Source organism: Chrysochloris asiatica, unplaced genomic scaffold, assembly GCF_000296735.1.
Source record: "Chrysochloris asiatica unplaced genomic scaffold, ChrAsi1.0 scaffold00118, whole genome shotgun sequence".
In the NCBI taxonomy this organism is placed as follows: Eukaryota; Metazoa; Chordata; class Mammalia; order Afrosoricida; family Chrysochloridae; genus Chrysochloris; species Chrysochloris asiatica.
Window position 1 is genome coordinate 4,405,268 of NW_006408636.1, and position 6,113 is coordinate 4,411,380.

At 39.6% G+C, this 6,113-nt stretch overlaps 1 pseudogene; it reads right to left on the reverse strand.

The window, feature by feature from the left end:
* Nucleotides 1–405: 405 nt before the first annotated feature.
* On the reverse strand, nucleotides 406–750 carry LOC102816630 (annotated as a pseudogene).
* Between the last annotated feature and the right edge of the window lie 5,363 nt (nucleotides 751–6,113).

Consider the following 6,113-nt stretch of genomic DNA (forward strand, 5'->3'; position numbering starts at 1 on the left):
TTGCTTACAAAAGTAACAATCTTGATCTTAAAAAAAAAAAAAAAGCAGAGTGTCCACAGTGAAAATCCAAAGGTGACTAGGCCCTAGGCCCTTTTGATCTTGCCCGAAAAGCCTTCAAAAAACTCGTGGAAAATTCCATTATTTTTTCCTTCCATTTATCCACTAATTTTGTTAAGCCCCCTCCCCCTCGTGTATCCCTCTACACAGTTCACCCACTAAGCCTGAACACGGATGCTTTGCTGTTGTCAAGGTTACGTGGATGAGCTGGGATTGGGAAGTCATCGTTGTCAGGGTTATGACACAGTGGAGGCGGTGCTGCCGGCAACACACACCCTGCCGCTCTTTGGAATGGTGGGGACTCCTCCCATTCCACCAAGGGGCTGGGGGCAGCTGCCCAGATGAACGTCAGTCACCTTTTCCCTCTGCATCTGTGTCTAGCCTGCTTCGTTTGGGCTCAGGCTCCTGGGATGTGGCTTCGATCTTCTGCTGGGCTTCGGGGTGGATCGTCAGGAGGGCCTTGGCGAGGGTGGCAGAGCCCGGCAAGCCCAGGGACATGATGCAGTGCACCCCTTTGCTCTTGGCCACAGACACTTTGGCACTGTCTTTGGAGGCCGTGAGCAGGACGAGCCTGGAGAACTTCTTAGGCATCCTGGGGCCTGCAGGGATGACATCCATGCCAGGCTGTTGGGCAGGTTCTTGGCCAGCCCACATGCTCTCACCCTCCTACTCCCTGGGCTTGGGCAGGGGCATCCTGAGAGCAGGCTGCCCACAGGCCACCCCCATCCTATAACTTTTAATCTGTTATTCGTTTGTTTGTCTTTTTGTGCACAGCATGTCTCTTGCAGACAGCATATTGAAGGATCTTGCTTCTTGTCCATTCTGCCACTCTATGTCTCCTGACTGATGCATTTAATCCATTGGCATTCAGTGTAATTTTCGGTACGTATGAATTAATTGCTGTTATTTTATTTGCTTTTTGTGGTGCTGTTGGTTTCTTTGTTCTGTATGTCTTCCTGTGCTGAGCTTATGTTTTTTATGCTTTTTCTTGTGAGTTTCTTTATAGTTTTAATGTTGCTATGTTCTTGGATTTTCATTTTCTTGATATGTTGTGAAGTATTAATTTTCTTTGAGGTTACCCTATATTCTATTAATGGTTTCCTCAATTAAAACAGTCTATTTTGTCCTACAGTCGATCTGACCTCCTTGTCCCCTGATCTCTGTTCTTATATATTTCCATTCTTTCACACTGAGATTGTTTTGAACATATAGTGACCTCCCATGTTCTCTGAATTATTTCTTGTAGTTTTGTTCTGTTTTGGGCTCTTCTGTCGACTGAGTTTTAGGTGGTGTTGCCACATATATCAATCTCTGGTTGTCGTCTGTTCTTGATGGTTCTCAGTCCAAAGAACTCCTTTTAAGATGTTTTGAAGTGTTGAGTTGAATTTCACAAAGTCCCTTAGCTTCTGTTTATCCTTGAATGTTTTTATTACACCCTCGTATTTGACGCTTTTACTGGGTGGATGATTTTGGCTGGCAGTTTTTTTTTTCTTTCAAGTTTTATATATGTATCCTCATTGCCTTCTTGCCTGCATGGTTCCTGCTGAGAGATCAGAGCTTAATCTGATTTGCTTGCCTTTGTAATCAAATTTACTTTCTATTTTCCCTAACTTCATTCAGGATTCTCTCCTTGTCTTTGATTTTGGAGAACTTGAGTAAGATATGCCTTAGTGTTTCTCTTTTGGAGTCTATGTTTTCTGGTGTTCATTCAGCTTCTTGAATGCTTATATTCTCATCTTTCAGGACATTAGGGAAATTTTGTTCCATCAGATCTTCAACTATCTCTTCTGTTGTCTTCTGAGATCCCTGCTTTTCCTGGACTTCAATAAAACTCAAATGATTTCTCTTCATGTTGTCCCACATGAATCTTAGACTTTCTTCAGATTGGTTTTATTCTTTGTCCTGCTTGCTTTTCTGACAAATATTGAGAGATTTGTCTTCAAGCTCACTGGTTCTGGTTTCCATCTCTCCAATTCTAATCCTTTGCCCTTTCAGTGTACATTCTATTTGTGATATTTTATAATTAATAATTTGGACCTTTTTTTGCAGATTTTAATTGTTTCCTATAATATTTCTATCTTATTTTATTGTTCCTGTAACACTTTCCTGATTTCTTCCTTATTTTTCTCAACTTCTCTGTGGCGTATTTGGATGCACCTCACTATCAGTCTCCTGAATTCTATCAGGTAGTTCCAAAGCCTGTCCTCCTTCCAATGGAAATTCTAGGTCTATCATCAGCTCATTTGATTTAGCTAATCTATCTTGTTTTTGGACATGAGTTGAGATCTTCTGTTGTTTATTTGGGGGGTATTTTCAATAATTAAATGAATGTATATTGGTGTATTATTAAGCTTTCTGATCAGGATATCAGCTTCCCTTTTCACTTCTGTTATTACTCAACTCAGAGTAATTTTATCAAGTGTTGATTATCTATGATTCTCTGGTATATAGCTGCTGGTATTGACTCTTTCCCGGATGTTGGGATTTTAGAGGCTGTGATTGTAACTTGGCTCTATGGCCACAATTACTGTCTCTTCTTGTGTAACATAGGGAGAGAAAGAGCCCACCCCAAGGCAAAAGGGGGACCCCCCAAAAATTGAAAACTAAAGTCCATAATCACCACACAAAAAAATACCGTAGCAAAATATGAGTAAAATGTTACCTTTTTGGCTTCTTGCATTCAAGGACATCTGAAAAATTTCAATATGTTTGCCCTGTTTCTTTTTTTGCCTGTATCCCTCTCCACAAGCCCATCCAGTATAATTTCTCACACCAAGGCCATATTTTCCAACTACTTATCCCTCCTTTTTGTTTCCAACATTTCATTGTAATTACCAGTAATTATGAATGCATATTGATTATATGTTTGATAAATTTCATACTGAAAAACTAGATTGTTGTTGTTGTTGTTATGTGCCGTGGAGTCGGAACCGACTCATAGCGACCCTGTACAGGGTTTCCGAGGGTGTAAATCTTTACGGGAGTAGAAAGCCTCATCTTTCTCCCGCGGAGCAGCTGGTAGTTTTGAACTGCTGACCTTGCGGTTTACAGCCCGATTCGTAACCACTACGCTACCAGAGCTCCTTGAAAAACTAGATAGAATTTTGTAATTTCATTATCACTGACTTTAGTAGTTGGTGTGTAAATTTGAATAACAGTTGTATTAAGTGGTGTTTCTTGTTGGTGTATGGATATTATCCTATCACAATAAGTATTGCACTTCAAAATGGATCTTGAATTGTTCTGTTTGATGCTGAAGATGATGTCATTCCTTTTCAATTGGTCATTACTGGTATAGTACACCATATGATTGTCATATTCAAAATGGCCAATATCAGTCCGTTTCAGCTCATTAATGCCTACGATATTGATCTTTATGCATTCCATTTCAATTTTTACTACTTCTTTTTCCTAAATTAATATATCATACATTCCATGTTTTGATTGTTAATGGATGGTTACAACTCTTTCTCTTTATTTTGATATATGAACAATCAGCAAATGAAAGTTTTTTGTACTAAGGAGTGCTTACTTCCATGGTGTTATTGTTCGCTTTACATGGCTGTGTAAACTTTGGCTGGAGTTAAGCCACAAGGGTGAGCTCATTTCCAGGCTTGAAAGGTATCTAAGGCCCATAGATTTTGGGGTTCCACCAGTCTCTATCAGACCATTAATCCAAGTCTATTTTTATAATTTTGATTTTTGTTCCACATTTCCCTCACACTCTATTCAGGACCTTGTTTTGTGATCCTTTGCAAAGCAGTCATTACTGGTAGACAAGCACCATCTAGATACTCTAGTTTCTGGTTTGAACTAATTCTTTGCTTATATCTTGGATTTTCTTCATTCTCTTTTCCACTAGATGGGGAGATATCAATTTCTGAACCTTAGATGACCATTAGCAAGAGCTTAAGACCCCAGTTGCTACTCACTATAGTTCATGTATTTGTGTACTATATTATGCCAATTGATCTTGGTGTCCCTTGAGAATATGGTCCTTAGCCCCAGGACAGTGACTCATTCGCTCAAGAAGTTTGGCAATATCTAAGAAGTTTACACAACTTTGTCGCTCACCCCACAGTGCTCTACTATATTAATGGATGTATATGCAGCACATGTAAATATCTATGTAGAAATATCCTCTGTCAAACCTTGGTAGATGCAGTCAAATTTGCCTTCTCTGCCCCACTGCACCCTTGTTCAACTTGAGTGTCTATCTATGTATCCACCTAGAGATTATTATTATTGTTATTGCAGAATAGTATATATAATATTAAGTACTTTTGTTACCCATAACCAGTGTCTCTATATGTTGTTGTTGTTGTTAGGTGCCATCAAGTTGGCACTGATTCACAGTGACCCTATGCACAACAGAACAAAACACTGCCCGGTACTGGGCTAACCTCACAATTGTTGCAATTTTGTGGACACTTTGAAAATCCATCTCTCTGGATGGTCTTCCTCTTTTTCTCTGACTCTCCATCTTACCAAACATGATATCCCTCTCCAGTGACTAGTCCCTCCTGACAATGTGTTCAAAGTATGAGAGATGAAGTTTGGCCATCCTGGCCTCCAAGGAGCACTCTGCCTGCACTTCTTTCAACACAGATCTTTATTCTTTTGGCAGCACATGATACTTTCAATATTCTCCTGCAACACCATAACTCAAATTCATCAATTCTACGATCTTCCTTATTCACTGTCCAGCTTTCACATACCTATGAGGTTATTGAAAATACCATGGCTTGGGTTGGGCATATCTTAGTCCTCAAGCTGACATATTTACTCATCAACGTTTTAAAAAAGTCTTGTGCAGCAGATTTGTCTAATGCAATATGTCATTTTATTTTTTGACCATTGCTTCTATGAGTGTTGATGATTGATCCAAGAAAAATGAAGTCTTTGGCAACTTCAATCTTTTCTCCATTGATAAGAATGTTATTTATTGGTCCAGTGGTGAGGATTTTGTTTTCTTTATATGGAGATGCAATCCATCCTGAAGGTTATGGTCTTTTATCATCATCAGTAAATATTTTAATTCCTCTTCACTTTCAGCAAGCAAGGTTGTATCAACTTCATATTGCGGGTTGTTAAAGAGTCTTCCTCCAATCCTGATGCCACATTTTTCTTCATATAACCCAGCTTCTCGGATTATTTGCTCAGCATACAGGTTGAATAAGTTGGTGAAAGAATACAACTCTGTCACACATCTTTCCTAATTTAAAACCATTCAGTGTTCCCATGTTCTGTTTGAACAACTGCCTCTTGGTATATATGCATGTTCGTCATGAGAACAATTAAGTGTTCCAGAATACTCATACTTCACAATGTTGTCCATAATTTGTCATGATCCACACTCGAAGTCCTTTGTGTAGTCAATAAAACACAGGCAAACATCTTTCTGGTATTCTCTGCTTTCACCCAAGACCCATCTGACATCAGCAATGAGATCCCTCATTCCACATCCTCTTCTGAATTCAGATTGAACCTCTGGAAGTTCTCTGTCAGTGTATGTTTGCAGTCGTTTCTGTATTACCTTGAGTAAAACTTTACTCGCATGGGATATCAAAGATATTTTCAGATGATTTCTGCATTCTTTGGAGTTACCTCTCTGTGGAATGGGCACAAATATGGATCCCTTCCAATCAGTTGACCAGATTGTTGTCTTCCAAATTTCTTGGTATAGATGAGTGAGTACCTCAAGTGCTACCTTACTTTGTTGAAAGATTTCAATTTTTATTCCATCACTTCCTGGTGCCTTGTTCTTTGCCAATTCTGTCAATGCACCTTGGACTTCTTTCTTCAGTATCAATGGCTCTTGATCATACGCAACCTCTTGAAACGGTTGGGCATCGACCATTTCCATGTTTCCATAGAGGGAGAGAGAGAGAAAGTCCTAGTGTGGTTCTGCGTGTTAATGGGCTGGACTGTGATGTCGGTTTGAACTGCAAGGTCGGCATTTCAAGCTTCTCGGAAACCCTTTAGAGGGTCACTATGGAATCAGCTCCTGGACATTTAACAAGACACACACACACACACACACACACATATATATT